The 21,196-nt window shown below is 43.3% G+C and overlaps 1 protein-coding gene and 1 long non-coding RNA gene across 6 annotated transcripts in view; one reads left to right on the top strand and one right to left on the bottom strand.

Annotated features, from left to right (window-relative positions):
* RHBDD1 (rhomboid domain containing 1) overlaps positions 1-21,196 on the bottom strand; it is a 173,878-nt gene that overhangs the window by 64,478 nt on the left and 88,204 nt on the right. Inside the window, exons 7-8 of one of the 5 annotated variants that reach the window (XR_014138040.1) lie at positions 21,053-21,180; positions 19,301-19,385 (exon numbers count right to left, since the gene is read on the bottom strand). The exons of 3 other annotated variants lie outside the window; for them this stretch is intronic. The gene's annotated coding sequence lies outside the window, so the exon portion shown is untranslated. The remainder of the gene's footprint in view (positions 1-19,300; positions 19,386-21,052; positions 21,181-21,196) is intronic. One more of the 5 variants, XR_009607407.3, reaches the window with a different exon arrangement.
* On the top strand, positions 7,663-21,059 carry LOC132672191 (uncharacterized). The gene is made up of 5 exons (XR_009607415.3): positions 7,663-7,958; positions 8,821-8,965; positions 10,291-10,479; positions 11,566-11,749; positions 20,896-21,059. It is a non-coding gene; the product is annotated as an uncharacterized LOC132672191 (long non-coding RNA).

The following is a 21,196-nucleotide window of genomic DNA, read 5'->3' on the forward strand; positions in this document are numbered from 1 at the left end:
GTCTCCCTCTCTCTCTCTCTGCCCCTCCTTCACTCATGCTCTGTCTCTCTCTGTCTCTCAAAATGAATAAATGTAAAAAAAAATTAAAACAAAAAAAAAAAAAAAAAAAGGAAGGTGAACGAGAGTCCCTGGGTTGAAGTTCAGGGAGGAACCACCATGAGGAAGGACAGTGCCAGAGGGCACAATACAAACTCAAGAAGGGTTCTACATCTGCTTATTCTGAAGTCCAGGCCCACCAAGAGATTTGAAAAGAAATACAGAAAAATACCATAGCAGTGGAGAAACTGAACGTTTACGTGCTCAATCTTTATGCTCTAGGCTTCCTTCCCCACTGTAGGCGTTAGTTTATAAACAGAAGGGTTGTCTTTTGAATACACAAGGTCACGTGTGCATGTACATACAATCCAACCAAAAAATGAGTAATAAAAAGCAAAGACATTTCAAATATACGTCACCAAAGGGACCCCAAGGAGCAAGAGACAGACCTCTGGACTCCAGGGACGAGTCTGTTCTGGTCACTGTGGTGTTGCTAGTCCAGGTGGCCAAGGAGTATTTGCTGAATGACAGAATCCCGAAGGATTTTCATGGATGGAGGACAAGTTCCAGCATTTCTGCCCCAAACTGGAAACTCAGCCCATCAAGCAGCATTGCAAGTTTTTGAGTTTAGTCCAAGAGAGGCCTGGAGGCCTCTTAAAGAGGTCCGTCACAGCCTCTGGAGGCCCTGGGGCTCCGTGAGGAGCAAGGACTCCCAGTGCCCACCCACATAAGTGTGGACCCCCTTTTCTAGGGTGAAATCAGGTCTGAGGAAGAAAAAAAAGGGCTTTTTAGACAGTCCTAGTATCTCCCCTCCTCATTTAGTCCCTTTGTATTTCTTTCTTTCATCAGGAGGGGGCGCTCTCTCTCTCTAGCTTTCCACCATGTTCAGTAGGTCACTTGCTACCAAACCCTAGAGCTTTGAAGAAAGATGAAGATTCATCTTCGGATGAAACAAAGTCACACAGTTGTATGTCTTAATGCATCTGAAATGATACAGGGTGAGGCTTCCAAAAGTAAAAGCCCACAAAGGTCCTCAGACATCCCCCCATGACTGACAGGACATCCCTGTTCTCACAGAGCTTACCGTCTGGTGCGGTCAGAGGCACACATCAACAGCCGCCATCTCCTTGTGAAATATCTAAGAAAATAACTCCTCTGAACCTCAATCTCCTCGTGAAAAAATAACCGACCCAGACCCCAAAACCACGTCCTTCAGGGCAGTTTTGAGGATGAAATTCAAAACAAAAAAGATGGGAAAGTATTTCGCAAGCTCAAACTGATGAGAAGTAAAAAGTTTTAACTTCTTAGATCTTGGTACCTCCAGGTGGTAAATGTCTCTTACTGTGTCTGCTGCTGCACCTGCTACCTACAAAGAATCAGTGCTCAGAACAGACAAATCTCTACCAAACCCTAAAAATAAGGCTTCTACAGGTGTCCTTCTGCAGCCAACAGACGTTCCTGAGGGACAGACACACATAAACCAGGATGCTTCATGCACAGACAAATCTTGGTTCACATCACGACGCTCCGAAGAGTCAGAGGTTTAAACAAACAAAATCTTACTTTGGGAAAAGAAATGAAACCATTTTTCAACTAGCTTCAGTCCTAAGCAGATACCACCATTTATTTGCCCTACGGATGAGAAGCCACGGACTGCTCCTAAATTCAATTGTACGTCTCTCTTTTGCAGACATTTTATTAAACACCTAAAGCCTCCCAGCCGGCAATGCTAGTAGGTAAAAGGGGAAAATGAACTCAGTTTTGGAAACAAAGGATCACATGACATAGTTTGGAAATCTATCCTTGGAGGCGATCTGGTTCTATTATTTGTCCTGTTTTTTTCCTCTATTCTTTTTTGTGGGCACCCTTCTGGGGAGCAGTGTGGGAGAGGGCTGGGGTGGGAAATGGCCAGGTTAAAAGCAGCCCAGGCACTGAAGAAGGATAACATTTAGAAATCTCTGCGAAGAGAAAACTGGTTGCTTCGAATGTGTTAGACTAGACCCTCCTTCTGGCTGCAGGGCTCCCTCTGGGTCTCACCGCAGGATGTGTGTTAAGATGATGTGCAGCGTGTTTAAATAAAACAAGAAAACAAACCAAGAAAAATTTAGCCTTATGAAGAAGGAAAATCGCCTAAAAATACTTTACTACGACTTCAAACATGAAATCACATTTACAAAATAACATTTTAATGACTTAGGCGTAAATGACTCAGGAACATATGGATTAAATTTCCTTCAAAATGCATATGGCTTGAACAATTAGGGGGACTTGCTTGGCAAAAATTAGCTTGGTTTGTAGAGCACAGCTCTGGAAGAAGGGAAAAAAAAAAAAAAAAAGAAGTGTGCCAAACGGCACTCACTGTAGCGTCCCTTTCTGGTGCTTTCTTTGGTGACTGAGTCAATCGGCTACAACAGCCATTACCTAACAAACTTGGAACAACTTTCTTGGAAATGGTTTAACTCTTTTTCCCTATTTAGGCAAAGTATTCAATAAGTTTATAATAAATGACTCTCCTTCACCCCCAATATTGCATCGAAAATAAAGGCCCACTTCTGCAAAAAAATGTTGAGCTGTCTTAGGCCCAGAGCAAATGGCTGCTGGATCTTTTCGATAATAGGGATTTAACATTTGGGGATGTTAAAACAGGGATGTTTTTATTTTGTTTTAGTCTATTTGGAGTAAAGACAGTACCTTTCCCCCCCCAAAATTAACGATGCAAATTTTAGGCAAAGCCCACAATAATCAGGTTCTGCTTCACTTGCCCAACCTTTTCTGTTTTTTCACTCAACTTCACGTGCGAATACTACCACCGTCTCTGTAAAATACCTTAGCATTCATAGTGTTTACTGGTTCCAAAATGTACCCTCAAATACCATCTCATTCTATCCTAGGGGGCAGTCATGATGAGCATTCAAAATATTTTAAGATTAAAACAATTTTTTTTTACTCTTTATTTACTGAGATTGAGAGAGAGAGAGAGAGAGAGAGAGAGAGAGAGAGAGCAGGGAGAGGCAGAGAGAGAGGGAAACCCAAGCAGGCTCCATGCTGTCAGTGCAGAGCCTGACGCAGGGCTTGAACTCACGACCCATGAGATCACGACCTGAGCCGAGATCAAGAGTCGAATGCTTAACCAACTGAGCCACCCAGGCGCCTCTCAACCTGTTTTTTCGATAAAGAAACTGAGAGCTGAGGTTCAGATCAAGGTCATAAAGCACCAACCAGCCATTATGCAAACATCAGCTGTACATTCCTATCTTGAAATCTTTTATTATTCATTTTTAGTAATATTTGGTAGTGGCACTCTCTAGAATGCCTAGTCCCTTTAGAATACTAGAATCTCTATGCTTCAAGGACCGGAACAAATGCCACACCTTTCAAGATATGACCCTTGAAAACCCAGTCTCTAAGTGTGATGGTCTTTTTTTATTGTGTCAACTGGGCTCATCTATGGTCTCCAGTGATGAAACCAAACACGAATGGGGGTGTTGTTGTAAAGGTATTCAGTAGATATGACTAAAGTCCATAATCTTTTGACTTTTAAGGGAGATGATTCTAGATAATCGGGGTGGGCCTAATTCAGACAGGCCCCAAAGACCAGAGCTGAAGTTTCCCTGAAAAAGAAGGCATTTTCACCTTCTTTTAGCTTTAGCACGTGCCCGAGAGTTTGCAGCTTTAGCGCGTGCCCGAGAGTTTCAGCCCACCCGTCCTGCAGGCCTGCCTACAGATTTCAGACTGGTCTGTGCAGCACCCTCAGGTGCATGAACCAATTCCTTGCACTGAATCTCCTAATATATGTCTCCCACTGGTAGTTTCTCTGGTTGACCTTGACTAATTCCCCAGGTAATTCTCCTTCTCTGTTCCTATCATTTATATAATTGCCAAAACCATTTGTACTGTAAGTTCTTTGTAGTCAGGCCCACATCTCAGACATCTCTGTAAGCCACAGCACTTAAGTCTTACATATGAATAAATATTCCCTGGAAGAATTAGATTATGTAATGCAAGAGCAGAAGGGACAGTGCTTCATCCTCCTGTGAAATAAGTAAACCTGATTCCAAAATGCTCATGGGGAAACAGGACAAGCCAAGGAGAGTCATAGCCTTACAGGTGATTTCACCAAGGAGACTGTTTCTGTCACCTACCAACAGGTTACCAGTTTCTGCTCACTGGGCATGACAATCTTATGGGTGCAGGACATTTAAGATTCCTGGGCCCGAAGCACTAAATGATGATCACAACCTTTCTACTCACCCCATCAATGCAACAACTAAAAAGCTCTCACACATTTCCCAATGACCCCCCTGCAGGGGGCATACTGTGCCTTTCAAAAATTACCTCCGTAGCATTAAAACAATGAACATTTATCAAAATACAGAGTAAAAAATTATGCTAAGAATAGCTTCTTCTAAAACAAATGGCAGTTATGGATCAGAAAAATGAAAGATACTAACAGGTTATCATGAATGCCAAAAAGTAATCACATTCAGAAAGTCAGAGGCAGGATAAGATTTCTTAACTTTAGGTACTTTATCCAGGCTAAGGATATAAATTATTTTTTATTAATTCAACAAGTTCTTAGGAGCCCTTCTGTAAGCCAGGAAGTATTTGTTATGAGCTCATGAGAAAACAGCTAGGAAGACCTTCATGGAGCACATAGGGTATATCGTTGGGATGTTAAAATATTAGTCATGTGGCGTGCACAGAATTCATTCTCGGGGACCTGGGGGCCTCACAAAGAGCTAATCTACCTTCTACATCACCTTCTCAAAGTGATTTGTAGACCGACCTCAGAGCATCACCCGGGAACTTGTTAGGAACGCAAAAATTCTCGGACCCCGTCCCAAACCTGCTGATTCAGGAACTCTGGGGAGGGGGCATCCATCCTGCTTGGCACGTTATCAGAGTCACCTGCAGAGCTTGATGGAACAGACTGCCAGGTCTCACCCTGGTGTTTCTGGTTCAGCAGGTCTGGGGGGACGTCCAAGAATCTGTATTTCTAACAAGTTCCCAGGACCCGCTTTGAGAAACTATGCTCTACATCTGCCCTAGTATGATGGCCACTGGCCACACGTGGCTCTTCACATTTAAATGAATTCAAACTAAGTAGAATAAAAATCCAGTTTCTCGGCTGTATTAACTACAGTAGTCTCCCGCTCATCCCTGGTTTTGCTTTCTGCTGTTTGGGGTGCCCGTGGTTAACCATGGGCACGAGGCAGATGATCCTCCTCTGACATATGGCCAGAAGGTCAAGAGTAGCTTAAGGCTACGTCACTCTCCTCACTTCATCTCATCAATAGGCATTTTATCGTCTCACATTCATCACAAGCAGGGCGAGTACCAGATATTTTGAGAGAGACCACATTCACATAGCTTTTTATTAGTCTATTGTTACAATCGTTCTCTTTTACTATTGTTGTTAATCTCTTGCTGTGCCTAATTTCTCAATTAAACTTTATCATAAGTATGTATGTATAGGAAAAAACAGTACATACGGGGTTCAGTACTATCTTTGGTTTCAGACATCCATGGGGGGGGAGGCCTTAGAATGTGTCCCTCAAGGATAAGGGGGAACTCCGATACATTCCAGGGGCTCAGCACATCCAGCGACTGGTGACCACACTGGACCCTGAAGATACAGACCGCACTGCAGAAAGTTCTGTTGGACAAGGCTATTCTGGAGTTACTGACGAGCCCATGCAGGAGGACCCTTCCATACATAGCCAGGTACCAGAAGCAGAGAAAAGACCAATTTCACATATTAACCTTACAGTGGAAAACACAAGGCCAGATGGTCCAAGTCAAGGGGAAAACTGTTTTGCGAGTGAGCTGCTTCTCACATGGGTGACTCACTGTAGCTCCAGGATGAGAAACATCAGGGGTTTATTTACGTAACACCAGCTAAGGCTGGAGAGACCAGTAGGAGTAATGCAGTCTGTCAATGATCATGTTCCTTTTCCTTAGCTCTCAGGGGTAGAGGTGGGGGTTAAGAAACTCAAGCCTTTAAAAGCACAGGGCTGGGGAGCCTGGGTGGCTCAGTCGGTTAAGCGTCCGACTCCTGATTTCATCTCAGGTCATGATCTCATGGTTTGTGAGTTCGAGTCCCACCTTGGGCTCTTCACTGACAGTGGGAAGAGTCTGCGTGGAATTCTCTCTCTCCCTCACTCTCTGTCCCTCTCCCACTTGTGCTCTTTCTCAAAGAAAAAAAAAAAAAAAGCCCTTAAAAAAATAAAAGCACAGGGCCTCTGTTTTAACTCTGATGGAACACGAGACAAAAGCAGAATCTATCTGGAACCAGCAACTGCTCACTTCCTGAAGCAGCTCTTGTCAATTCCATTGCTGACCTTGGCCTCGCTAAGTCCAGGGACCATTTCTCAGTTGTCACCCTACAAGTACTATGAAGGGCATTTGGTGCGGCTGAGCACTCCTCCCTCTTGACTTATCCTCTAAGAGCCACACTCTCTTCTCTACTTTCTGCCCACTTTGTAGCCCCTTCTTCTCACTCTCCTTTGCTGGTACCTTCTTTTCTCTCCAAACTTCACGTCGGAGACCCGGCACTCAGTCCTTGATCCTCTTTTCTATTTACACTCACTTCCTTGGAGACTCCATCCAGCTTCATGAAATTTAAGTATCACTTATACCTCACTGATGACCTGAAAACAGGTCCTGTTTCCAGACCGCACCTAGCATCTGGCCTCATACAAACACACCTCCTCACTGCCCCCACATGGAGCTCTCACAAACCTCTTACTCCCTGCAAGTCCAAGACTGAACTCCGTGCCCCGCCCCGGCCAATCTGTTCTCTGTGTTCAGGTGAATGGAAGGGAAACTCCAGCTTCCCAGTGCCCTCAGCCAAAACATCACTCCCTTCTCCCTCCTCTTTCTCTTACAATCACAACTATCCTGTCAAAAACTCCTTCTGCGCCACCTTCAAAATGTATCTAGAAGCTGACCCTATCGCTGCTCTGACCCAAGGGCCGTTCTGTCATTGGGTTTAGGGTCCACCATCTTGAGACTGCTGCCTTAATTACATCTGTAAAGGCTCTTCCTCCAAATACACTCTGATGGGGTCTTTTGGGGGTTACCACTCAACTCACTATGCTGGCCCACAGCAGCCCAGGTGATCTTTCAACAAGTTAAATTATGTTAGTCCGCTGCTCAAAATTCTCTAGTGGTCCTATCTCGGACAAAAACAAAAGTCCTTAGACTGGCCTAAAAGGCCCTACATTATGTGGCCCTTTTACCTCTGCATCCTTACCACCTACCTTCTGGGGACAGAAGGCACTGGCTCAGACTAGTGCACATGGAAAGAAGTGGAAGAATGTGAGCCACGTTTTGAGTTAGCACCAAGAGCACTTGGTTACTGACAATAATTAACGAGGAATGAGTCGGGGAAGTGGGAAGGTCTGACAAACTCAGTTTCATGTGGTCTGCATCTAAGAGGTCCTTGAGTGGGTTAGACATAATTTCAGAAGCTCAGGAAGAGATCTGGGCCGAGGAGATAAACGTGCAAGTTGCCGGCATATACACAGTAACTGAAGCCTTGGGAGAGAAAAGAACACCCAGAATGAAGTCATTAGGAAAACCGGTATTCAAAAGTCAAGTGGAGGCAGGTGAATCTGCCAAGGAGGCCAAGGAAAGAGGCCAGAGTAGCAGCTGGAAAGCCAGGGGAGTGGGCACTGGGGGAAAGGGAGGCAAAAGGTAGGGTTTCAAGAAGGGGTGATTATGTCTGGCAAGAAAACGCAGGGAAGAAAAATGACCCCGGGTCTTAGCAACACTGAGGTTGCTGGAGAACTTGGCTAGAGCTGTGTGATTAGGGTAATGGCAGCCATGAGACATCGAGGAAGTGGACGCAAGATTCAGAGTTGAAGAAGTGAAGACAGTAAGCAATTCGCTGGAGGATGTCAACGGGAAGAAAGAATGGGGTGAGTGAAAGGCAGCTGTGTTACTGCTCTCTCCTTTTGGGATGAGGCAGGAGAGAGGCTAGCATATGTTTCGCTGTTGATAGGAAGGATCCAGTAGAGGCCGAGGGGAGAAAGGGATAATCAGTAGCAAAAGATTTTCCTGAGAAATTAGGAATTCTTTGATAAGAAGGAGACCTCCCTGCCCAGCTGTCAGAAGGGATGAGTTAAGTATGGGGATGGGTATAAGTAAGTCTGTAGCCTTCTTGATGGGAGCCGGAAGTCATTACCTACAGGTGGATTCTATTTTCTTCAAGCAGTCAAGGCCAGGTGGGATGTTGACGTGCATTTGTAATAAGCTCAGTCTCCTCTATTGGGTCACGTTCTCCAATCAGACTCGGCTGCCAGATGGAGGCTCTGAGAAGCCTGGTGGCTGGGCTCATCCCAGCCTGTGCTTGCTTCCAGATAGGTGGAAGAAGAACGAAGCAGCAAGGGCGTGGGTAGTATTTCTAAGACGGTACTTGAAACAAAGGATCAGAAATCTAAGCAGGGCAGGGAGGAAAGATAAGGAATTAATGTAGTGGACTGAAAACGGGGACAAAGAACACTGAGGCAGACTAGTCAGAACATTAAGGTCACCTGAAAGTGGTTGAAACTTTACATATTTAAATCCACGAATGCTAAGAGCCCAGTATATTTCACATGAAATATATTTCTCTTAAGTTTGTTTATTTATTTATTGAGACAGAGAGAGAGAGAGAGAGAGAGAGAGAGAGAGAGAAAACCAGTGGGGGAGGGGCAGAGAGAGAGGGGGAGAGAGGATCCCAAGCAGGCTCTGTATTGTCAGCACAGAGCCCGATGCCGGGCTCGATCTCATTAACTGCAGGATCATGACACGAGCTGAAGTCGGACGCCCGACCCACTGAGCCACCCAGGCGCCCCACAAAGGTGTTTTGGATACAGCTACTTTACTACCGAGTGCCACTCTACTTTCTAACAAGGAGGACCAAAGGGACCTTGCCTTTGAAGAGGTAAGAAGGAGGGACCGCAATTCAAGAAATATGATTCCAAATCTCTATTTCACACTATTAAATTACTTCTAAGTGATGCGCCTTATTAAGTTGACTACAGCTGTTTCTTATTGACTATTTAAAAAAAAATTTTTAATGTTTATTTATTTTTGACAGAGAGAGTGACAGAGCATGAGTGGGGGAGGGACAAAGAGAGAGGGGGAGACACAGAACCCGAAGCAGGCTGCCAGCTCTGAGCTGTCACCACAGAGCCCGACGTGGGGCTTGAACTCACGGACTGCGAGATCACAACCTGAGCCGAAGTCGGACGCTCAACCGACTGAGCCACCCAGGTGCCCCTGACTACAGCTGTTTCTATGTGAGTGTCCTACATGCAAGTTTTACCAGATTTCTTTTTTAAAGCTATTCTCCATGCAGTGGCTCTCAACTAGGGGTGACTGTGCCACCCCCCCCCCCCCCCCCCCGGAGACCATCGATCAAGTCTGGGGATATTTTTGGCTGTCACAACTAGGGGGAACGGTGCACTGCAGCCAGCGGGTAGTGGCCGGGGGCTGCTCTTCATTCTACGATGCACAGGACAGTCCCATGCCACCCAACAAGGAACTATCCCACCCAAAATGGCAAGAGTGCTAAAGAAAACGCCAGCTATTTACAACAAAGAGGGCTCAACTGTGGATCAAAGTAACTAACAAACTATCTTCAAATTTTCTGTACCGGAAACATAACAGCGGCCTAAACAAAACCAACTTCGTTTTCAGAAAAGGCATCAAAGTAAGCACACGAAAAGGTGCGAGGTTTAGATGCATAAGAAAGCCTCTGGATATGCTGGACTTTTCCCCCCATCCTCGCCTGGCTTCCTCATTCCCTTGTTCCTCTCTCTCCTGCATACTGGAGAATTAACTTCCAGTGATAAATTAATCTTGACAAAATTCCTTTACCAGAAGTAAATGTGAAAGTCTGAAGAATTTAGTAAGACGGCCTTTTGCCCGTATATAGAAATGATGAAAGACCAGGCCGCGGTAAATTCCAAGCAGAGTAACATAATGATAGCAAATTTATGAATGGGTCTTCTTTTCACAGTTCTACTGTCAGGACTAATTACTTGTATTAATTAGGACTGTCAACACATGAATATGCTTGTTGAGGCCGCTTCCTACGGTAAAATATGAGACTTGTAAATATCAAGACACTTGGAAAGATGCAAAGACTCTTCATTTATTAGCAGCTCTAAATGATGTGGAAACTCCTCTGTACCATGAGCCTTGGGAATTGACTGTAAATAGATTCCTGGTTAATGAATTTGCTGTTTGTTCTTCCTTGCTCAGGCATTACTCCCGGTGTAGCCTTTGGATCACACAGCCAATACATCACTGCTTTAGAAGGACTGTAGGAAGGCTAAGGAGAGAATTCCTCCCGTTGCTGGAAAACTAGAAAGGACAACCAGGACAGTTGAAGGGAACAGGAGGGAGCAGAAGCAGAGTCTGACCACCACTTTTAACTCTATGTGACCCTGGGTAAGTGGGTGAGTGACTTAGCCTCTCTGTGCCTCGGTTTCCTGACCTGGAAAATGGAGATAGAGACAGAACTTGTACAGAGCCATGGTGAGCCTCCAAAGAATCAATACACGCAAGGGGCTGAGAGCACCGCCCAGGCGGAGTCTGTCCTGGCTGTAACCGTTTTCATAATCACGGCTACCTGGGATCGGGGTAGAAACAGAGTGAACGTTCCAAGGAGATCCTTGGAGTAACATGCAGTTATGAAGTGCTTCGGAGTCAGACAAAGGTCTGGATCATACCCCGACTCTAGTACATTTAATTTCTGAGCCTCGACTGTGCCAGTCTCCTGAGTTCTTGCAAAAAGTAAATGGAAAAGGAAAATGTTTGTAAGGTACTTGCTTATGCCTGGTACCTGAAAGGGGCTTGCTAAATGCTAGTGGCTTCAGTGTTCATTACCAGTATAAGCTTTTTGGAGAAATCTCCGAAATTGAAATGGATGCCAAAAGAAAAGACTTCGGTAAGTGATCTAAGAGAAGTGGGGAGACAAAACACTTGGAAAAAGAGAGAGGGAAACAAAGCAGCCAGAAGAGGTGGCCCCTTCCGCGCCAAGTGCCCTTGCGTTCTGTCTCAGGCGGCTACACCGCAGCGCCATGAGCAGGGCCTAACTCCCTCGCCACAAAATCCCCATAAACCCCTCAGTTACCCTGCTCGCTGGTGAAGGGGAGGCGGCTGCGATTCCAACAGGGGCCCGACTGATTGCAAAGCCCAGACCTTGATGAGGTGGCAAGGCAAGGATGCAAAGGGCTTCCTCGCAGACTGAGGGGTCTGCAGATCCTACGCTCTTTCTGCTTTTTCCTTTTTCTCCTTTACACATAAAAAATAGTAATCAAATTCTTGGTAGGCAGAGCATGCTCTGGCTGGTCGGCTAAGCTTTACCCGATGACTACCATAAAATGCCATAAAATAATTTTAAATCGAGGTCAGTTCATCAGGTCACTTCAGTTTTAATCCCCTTAAGTACCAACTTGGCAACAGTCCATAAAAGACGAAATTATTCTGTATTTTATTTGACAAGGTCCTTCAACAGACGTCTCTCCCTGACAGTGTGAAGATGGCCTGTCTCGTGGGCGCTGCAGGGAACGCTTTGGGAATGACTTGAGAGGGTGTCTGCTAAGGTCCCTCCTGATTCAAAGATCTTCTATCTCTGAATAGAGCAAGATGTCCATACTATGAATGGTTTCAATCGAAAATCCGTTTCTGTATAAAAAATGCAAGATCAGACAATGTGGTAAGTCGACCCCTAATTTTGTCTTAAAAAATCATGCAGTACCTTAGAAACCAATCTGGCCAAAAGTTTATAACATCAAAATAATATATAAGGAGAAAATCTAGCTGCAGGATGTTCTGGATCCTTTCACAAGGATACTTGTTAAATACAGGGTAACAGAAAATCCACCCTACCCCAGTTGCTGATTGCTTTCAAAGCAAATGTAGGTACCAAAGGATCCTACTGATAGTTCTCTAAGGTAGTGGGGAATCTTTAGAAATGGTCACTATGTGCATTATTGCCCTGTGAAGAACTCGCTTTCTTTTCTGATGGCATATTATGCTTAAAAATGAATTTGCATGATATGGTAGAAACAGCTTTAGGTGGGGAGTGTAATGATGGGGGTTTCTGGCTCTAGCCAATAACACCCTTTCCTCTGAGGGTGCAGGATGCCTAGGTGGTTAGGACCTGGCCATTCCTAACGCCCTTGCAGAGTGAAAGTCCCAGGAATAAGTATGTTAACGAGAACTCTGTGTGATTCTTCTAAGGTGAAACCACAGCCATGGGGCTCGTAGACTAACAGTTCTGCACTGTTTCTGGAAGTGTCAGCTGAGCTCTCTTTAAATGGCACAACCAAGCCGCCAGGTTCTAATCGTCTCTAATTGGTGATCCTGTGAACTGCAACTTCCCTTACCACTAAAAGGGCTGACGATATCATTCCTCTAATAAGAAACATGTTAAAAGGCAAAATAATAAAAAGAAAGCACTACGAGCAATAATCATGAAAATTCACTGAATTATGTTAACATTCCTCTTCAGTAAAAACTTGGGTCTAGAGAACAGAATAAACAAAAGCCAAACATGTTACTTTCCAATTTGTTAACTGCATGATTTCCAATAAGAATTGGTATGTGATGAAAGATGGGCTTAATGGTTCCTTTTTTTTTTTTTTTGTCATGGAGACATGTCAAGAGAGTATCTTCCTTCCTTCTTCCCTCCCTCCCTCCCTTCCTCCTTTCCATCCTTCCTTTCCCTCCTTCCCCTCCCTAAACATTCCCAACCAGCAGTCCCCTTTTCGTTTATTAGCAAGTGTCACCTAGATAATAGCTATTCTTGCTGATGCCTTGCTAGTTGCCTCCCTCCACACACCTTCCTCTTTCTCCCACCTGACCTAGTTCTCTTAAGGAAGGAAATGTGGTCTTATCTTCATTTTGGAGGAAGAGGGGGCAGCTGTCTTGCTCATGTTTGGCACAATATGGGTTTTCCATATATTCTAAAAGTCATATACAAAGAAATTAGAAATCTAGGTACTATTGAAATGGGTGGGATTATCTGTACCTCCAACTTAAAAACAAAAGTGCCCACTGTCTTTTGCTAGAGCTCCTTAAGAGTGAAGCAGAGATAAATGGGAACCTCTCACCTTGATCCTCAAGTATGTCTCCATCTAAAGGCTAGGGGAGCTTACAACGCAATCCCAGTGCCTGGGCCCACGCAGGCATCTCTGCACACTTCTTCACCCCAACCCTAGTGGTGGCGGATTCTGCCTGGTAATTTAAAAACCTCCCCAGGTGATTCTAACAAGCAGGTGGCTGAGTACCAACAAAATCTCTGAAACATCTCCTCTAGTTACTTAAATAGTCGTCAACTGTATGTTTGGTCTTTCTTGAATTACAGTCCTTGGATGCACTCACAGTCACCATTCACTTACTGAAACGCACTGGATAACAATGGTTATTCTGTTTTCAGAAACCAAGTGAGGTCACTGCAGTTACCAACATATTCAGTTCTCCTGGATGTCAGTGAGCTGTCTCCTTCTCAAAAGTCCACTCTCCTTTATTCTTAATGCTGCCTTTCCTGTCTTTCCACTGAATTGGAAGATCCCATCTATAGTTAGCTGAGTGTTACCTGTGGGGGGCGGGCATTTTTGAATTTCATATCCCCTGGACTCTCACATGTATCCACTGAAGGCCTTGAAAACACTCAACCATGAAATTTGTCACACAAATTCCCATACAAAGCTTAAAGTTGACCAAGAAGACATTAATTAACCTCTACTTGGAAAACTTCATTGGAAACTTGATGAATATTTTACAGAACTCTAATTCACTGAAATTTCTAATTTTATTCCAAAGGAATGAGTATAAATACAAAAGTTCACCGAGCTAGTAAATAGAAGTGTTTCATAGAAAACTAGAGTGCTATTATTATGAATTAAAATATGATGATAATCCTACCAATACACTATGAAAGGCAAAATAATGTAATGATTAAGTACATAGACTCTGGAACTATAGGCTCACATCGTGGCTCTACCATTACCAGCTGTGTGACCTCAGTCAGCCTCCCTTTGCTTTACTCTTCTTTCAAAAAGATAAATAGTAAAACTGACTTCATTGTTGTTGGATTAAAATGAGTGTATACATGCACACACATGGATACATATGCATAGGTCACTTACAACGGTGCTTGTCATGCTGTGACTCACTTAAGTTCCATCTTTTCCCCGGCAGCCTGATCCCCACACGGTGATCTTAAAATCCATATCTGAAGGGCACCACATCTGAAGGGCTCAGTTGGCTGAACATCCGACTTCAGCTCAGGTCATGATCTTGTGGTTTGTAAGTTGGAGCCCCACATGAGGCTCGCTGTTGTCAGCCAGTCAGCAAAGAGCCCGCTTCGGATCCTCTGTCCCCCTCTGTCTGTCCCTTGACCCCTGCACTCTCCCAAAAATAAATAATAAAAGAAAATCCATATTTGATCTTATCGCTCACCTACTCAATGGCTTCCACTGTCCCCAGGGCCAGGTACAAAACCCTTAAACACAGTGTAGAGGGCCTTTCACCACCTGATTCCTGCCCATCTTGCCACTTGGGGCCCTACCTGAAAAATATATTGCAGCCCCAGCCAACTTAGTTTCTCCAACAGGCCATCATCTTATCTCGGGGTCTTCATCTATTTTCTCTGTGCCCCTCTTGGTTCAAACCCTTCAGTACTCATCACTTTCAGAGGAAAGCCAAAATCCTGAGATGGACCATAGCCTAGAACACACTAATTCAAATTTAGAGTCAATACCCAGGTTGCCCCCAAACTTAGGAATCATACATTCATTCATAGGAGAAAGGAGGCTCACTACCTGGGTACCCCATCTGCCGATCTTTAAGACAATGAAGGTGATGGCAGATTGTTATGATGTCACTACAGCCACACAGGAGGAAGACCCGTGAATTCTGAGTTTAGAGTAAATGGCATCCTCTCTATATGCCTCTGTCTCCTGTTTGCTCTAGGCGCAATTTTTATTTCCATTTTAAGTTGTTATTTCTCTATTTGTGTAACTGCAAAGAGCAGAGGAAGATACGCTTTTTCAGCAAATACAAGTCTGGGGGTTTTTAAGGACAGTGCTCATTTGATTTCATTATTCTGCCAGTTAATTGACAGGAAAGAATGTCCTAATTGCTCATTAACTCTGAAGATGTCCCCCTTGTATGGTGTCAAGGTCTTAGAGACACAGGGTATACAGCATCTGTACAAACTGCTGCTGCTTTGGGGGACAAAGCGTAAGTTTCACACAGCTAAAATAAAAGAAAAAACAAACAAACAAAAAAAACCCCAAAAAAACCCCAACAGATGTTTTTGATTTTGGCTTCAAACAATCTTATCTATAATGGAGTAGAATTTGGTGGTGAGTTATTTTCTCCTTGAGCTAATAAGATGAACCACACTGCTGATTAAATACTGTTTTCTGGGGCCCCACAGTTTTTCACAGCCATTGTTTATGGAAATGATTCCTGGTTAGACGGTAATCTGCCAAAATGGCAATGGATTTTTAAAAGGTTCTCCAAGAAAGGTACTCCTCAAAGAACTTCCGCTTCTACCCACCCCTGGGTCCCCATATGCGGGACTGTGATGAGTAAAACCGTAACAGAACAAAGCCATCAACACAGGCACTGCTCAGGCCCCCTTCTTCAAAGCGCACAAAGAAAGCCAGAATTGCTCTAAACAGCTATGCCCACATACTAAGAAGCCTGTTTTACATGCCTCTGTGATATATAAAACATTAAAATGATAATTGGCAAATAATTAGGGATACCAAGGGCTAGGAAATGTCATAACTTGACAACGGTCATCGTGTCAAAATTATGCTCAAAACGGGACTTACTGGGCCCGAGTTATCTAAGTCAGGGACTTATTTCCCTCTGCACCCGCAAATGTCCCACCGAAAAGCATCCTCTATTCCACAGTAAATTACTTGGGGTTTAAAATGTATCTTTGTCACAGCAGTGTGTGCCAAAAGAAGGGCCCTGCTAACCCCCAGAGACACAGCTTATTTAAAGTTATAATGAAGACAGCAGGTGCTCTATGCAGATGTCACTTCTTCTAGGAGACACTTATTAAACACTTTATCTCCCTTACTGTCGCTGGGCTAGCTACATTTTATGTTCTTTCAGCATCACCGTAGCCAAAAGCAAACTGTTTCCTTTTAGTCTCACTGAGCTGAAAATTAAAAACTACTGGGCTTTGGGTTGTTTAGGGGGATTTGCAAAGAATTCTAAATGTAGTGATTCAAGAGTCAACCCATACTGTTTTCTAGTGACACAAAACTGTATTTTGCAATAAAACAACACTCTCCCACGGAAAGCATGCCAGACTTCTTTCCCTGGTGACCCAAACCTCTGCGTTCCAACCACCACACATCCTTTTGTTCAGAGGAAGTGGAACAGATAGGAAAGGACCCCACTCGAGAAAATGTACGAAGCTTTCCATTTCGCATACTGTCAGGTAAAATGGAACTGCCTGGGGCCATGGTTCCGAAACTCTGTGCTAAAGCAGCCTCAGAGTAAGATAGAATCCAGTATGTTCTGGAACCTTAAGAAAGAAGTCACTGCAGTAGCCAGGAAGAGCTAGCTACTACTAATGGGAGCAGTCGGCCTTCTTGCCTAAAGTGTGTGGACCACTTCAGCCTGGAAGGTCCAGAGTAGGCATGGAATGGGAAAGGGGGTAAGCAAGAAGGAAAAGGGGAGGCTGGATCTGGAGGGATCTGGGCTCTGCTCAGTCTCCTCCATCACTCTGACTGCCCATGAGTAGCCTGCGGAGGCTGGAGGTGAATGAATGAGGTGTGTCTGCCCTTCTCCGCAACAAACAACCTGAAGCCTTAGATGGAATGGGGCCGTGGAGAACATCAGAGAAGAGCATGGCTAAGCGTGCTTTAGCAATGCCCAGATTCATTTTAATAATTGTTTTTCCTTATAAAGGTTCTACATGATTTTGGAGAAATTTTTGAAAAGGGAGTTAAGCCAAAATAAGAAAATAAAAGTCACCATAATCTTATTCTTGAGAAACAAGGGTAAGCGGCATTTTGTTAAATATCATCCCCATCTTTTTTACGGTACATTCACTAGGTCTTTTTAATGGCTGAGTATTATTCTATATCATAATTTATTTGACCTGTCCCTTCTCATGGCATGATTAGGCCATCTGCAATTTTTCCAAAGCAGATGATTACAATGTAATTTTAATCAGCTTAATATTTATAGTAATCTTCCTAACACTGCTCAGTTTTGGTCCTGTGTTACAACAAAAATAGATTTATGTAACACAGATGTGGCACAGGAAGATTTCTGGTCCCTAACTGAGATTCATGAAGATATATAAATACATAGTATGCATGACTCTCACATCTGGCTCTCCGTAACTAAATACAACAGAATTATAAATAGTTCTGGACCCTTGGAAAACCACCATGTGATGAAACTAGACCACTGTGAAAGCCATTTGTGAGTCTACAACAAATGGAAACCAACATATGACTTGATTTTTCTTACTAGCAACACAACACAACACAACACGACACGACAAAGTGGAAGGAAGACAGCGCAAGACTAAGAGGGCTTTGAGAGGCAGAGTGGATGACACTGGAAATTCTCACGGGAATAATTCCCACTCCTAAGGAGCAGGAGAAATGTGTGACAGCCTGATGTCAAATTCTGATGTCTTAAGCCACACCTAATGTGAGCACATGCATTCCTTTTTGTTCTCAATCATTTCTCTTCTAAAAGGAAAGTTACCAGGGGGCTGGGTGGCTCAGTCAGTTGAGCTCAGGTGACTTTGGCACTGCTTTGTCCTATTCTTTGTCATTGACTTTGAAAATAATCTAAATAAATTAAGCAAAGGATCACAATAATATATCCAAGATTTAATCCCGAGGTCATGATCTCGCAGTTCAGGGGTTCGAACCTCACATCGGACTCTGTGCTGACAGCTCGGAGCCTGGAGCCTGCTTTGGATTCTGTGTCTCCCTCTCTCTTTGCCCCTCCCCCGCTCGTGCTCTGTCTCTCTCTCTCTTCCTTAAAAATAAACATTAACTTTTTTTTAAAGGAAAGCTACTGAACAAAAATAGAGCCCTATTAAAATGAATGATGCAAATATCCTTAATTAAAATGTCACTGATGTTTCTATATTAAAAACAGTATTTTTACGTTCATATCCTATACATTTTGGTAAAAACGAATGACAGCTCAGAAGATTATTTATGATTGTCTACAGTAAGCACTTTTTTTTTTTTTTTGAGTGTGTGTCCTTTAAGGTACCTGAGGTGCAGGTTTCTTGTGCAAGAGGGAGTTCTTTCCCTACAAAACAAACATTTATTTTCCAATTTTTAAACCAATCTGGATCTGTTGCTTAAACAAAAACCAAAACCCAACCAAATGACAGGGCTTGGCCAGTCATAGATGGACAGGTGAAGAAGACGGTGAGGGAAATGTCACTGTTATTCTGGAAGTAATACAGTCTTTCTAAAGGGCGTAGCCACACCCCCCTCCGTTTTCAGGGTTCTGAATTCAGGAACATCACATCAGCCAAACCATCTCCAAGAATACAAACCTAACTCCAGGTCAGTTAGGTCTTGACTATACGGAGAAAACGTCTCTCCTGTCATCAACAATTCAGTAGCAGCCTAGAAATGCTTCTTCTAAACAGGCTCTGTTGGTAAGACATAAAAGTGTCCCAACTAGTGTCCCTTCTTGTCTGGTGTTTACCACTTAGAATGTGACCCTGGGCAAGTCATTTAACTTCTCTATGCCACTGCTTCACAATCTGAAATAACAGAGATAATTGCAAATGCTTATTTCTTAGGGTTCTGTGTGGGTATGTGAACCTTCCTCGTCCCACGGAGAGGCACTTAATTCTTGCTGACTTGGAAAGAATTTCACCACAACATTTGCTGTGGTTTCTTCTGGGTGCCTATGTTATGGGTAGCTGCAAGGGTACACCTCAAATGTTACGTGGTTCTTCTCTGGGTGCTGGGGTTATGGGTTCTTTTTTTGTCTTCTTTTCTCATTTGTATTTTCCGCAGTGAATATATATTGCTTTTATAACTAGAACAACAAACGTTAACCAAATTCTCAAGACTGTTATAGATGAGCTCAGTTAGCCATCATCACTGTCTTAGGTCATCAACACAGTCCACCTCAGGACATCTGGTATTCAGGTAGAACTTCCAGAAAAGGAGTTGAGTGCTGACCATTCTGATGGCGAAACAGAAGCAGAACCACGCAGCAATCACGGCACACATCTTACCAGATGTTAGCACACGTACATCAGAGCCGTTTGTCACGCTTTATCATCTGTCTCCCTTCCCTCGAAAGTCAGGTGGACTCTGCCCCTGGTGACAGAGAAAAGCTGAAAAGTCTGTCTGTAGTCAAGCCTACAAAGAGGATGTGAAAACTCACTCAGAGATTCAGCTTTAGGGCGGACTCATGGGAGCTCTAGAAATGTGGCTCCAATCTAGCACCTTCCAGGGAGGTCTTGACTCCCCGGTTCCTCCCACCTGCCTACTTCACACCTGCATCCCCAGGGCAAGACACTGTCAACCATAATCAAGGCCAAGTTAACAGACATGTATATAGATGGTGATGGGATATTAAGTCTCTTGGCTTCTCTTAGACTGTTTCCTCATTGGGCAAAATCAGGTGTCAGATATGATGCCTCCTAAGGTCCATGCCAGCATATCACTGTTACATTTGAAAATGGCACTGCTTTGTCCTAATTCTTTGTCATTGACTTTGAAAATAATCTAAATAAATTAAGCAAAGGATCACAATAATATATCCAAGATTTAATCCCCAAGATTTAAACTAAAGTCACATGCTTAATATGCTCAGCAAAGGTGGCTCTTTACGAATGCCAAACTCATCACTGGCGTCAGTTAAACTCAAAGATGAAGAGGAAATATTAAGATACAGTTATGAAAAATGTTAAATGTAGTCACTGTGATGTGCAATTACAATGCTTAAAGAGGAATCAAAAAGGCTCAAATAAAGAGAAAATAAAATCCAATTCACTGAAAACATCAACTAATGAGTCTATGAAACAAAGTCTGGGCCTTCAGCTAAAAAAAAAAAAAAACAGAGTGTTTTGTATTATATTTTAGTATAAATAAGTGGGATTAGAAATTTCCTCATACTCTCCATGCTTTGATTAATAAGAATTTAAGATCCACTGTAATTTTAAAGCACTATTTGATATCTCTTTTCCAAATTAATACACTTTATAGAAATAATGTCTATATTAATAGTTTTCTACAATTATCTGATTTTATGGGACACTGACTGTACACATAACTTCTGAGATTAAAAACTGTATATAGATAGCTTGAGTATACAAATCATTGTATCAGTAAATTTGGTGGTCTACAGAATTCTTACATAACTTAGGTAGGGAATGATGATGGTTTTGCTGAAGAGGAGAATTTCACAGATGGGTAAGTAAAATGACCAACTCAAAAGTTACTACATGGCTTTCGTGGATCTAATACACACAAGAGGCTCAAATACAGACTTGCTGAGTAACAGCATGAATAATGACCCTGAGGAACATGATGAGGGTCCTGGGTAATATTCCTGACACCGTTAAGATCTGGTGGCCCAGAAGTGGTCTCCAAGTGTGGGAGAGGATGGAGGGGACATGGGCGGGTGGAACTGATTCATTACAATTCTGTTTATACTTTTATTGTTAAATCTCCTCATTAGCATCTGAATAATGCCTTTTAATAAACGATGATCGTGGGGGGTAGCGGCAGAGGAAAAATTATAAATACACATGTAACTATTACTGTCAAGATCCCAAATATGTTTAAATTTCATGTTATCTTTATTTCTATTTTATTATTTCAGTCACCGCGGGCTATGGTTAATATTTTAAAATCTGGGACTTCAAGAGAAGCCGGCTCCTTTCCCACCAGGGACGAAACAGAACTCGGGCCCACTCATGTTACGATTTTTCTTCCTGGCTGGGATACTCATGTGTTGTTTCACAGATTTTAAAACTCACGTGCTTATGTTTCTTTACGGGCACAATTTGACATCTAGACACAGTCTGGAATGTCAAACTTCACTCGCTGAAGTGAGTATCTCCCAACACAGAGCTGCAAGCAAGAACCATGATCCAAAGGAAGCGTTCTGCAACGAGACTGCT

The sequence above is a fragment of the Panthera onca genome, chromosome C1 (assembly GCF_046562875.1).
Source record: "Panthera onca isolate mPanOnc1 chromosome C1, mPanOnc1 haplotype 2, whole genome shotgun sequence".
Taxonomy (NCBI): Eukaryota; Metazoa; Chordata; class Mammalia; order Carnivora; family Felidae; genus Panthera; species Panthera onca.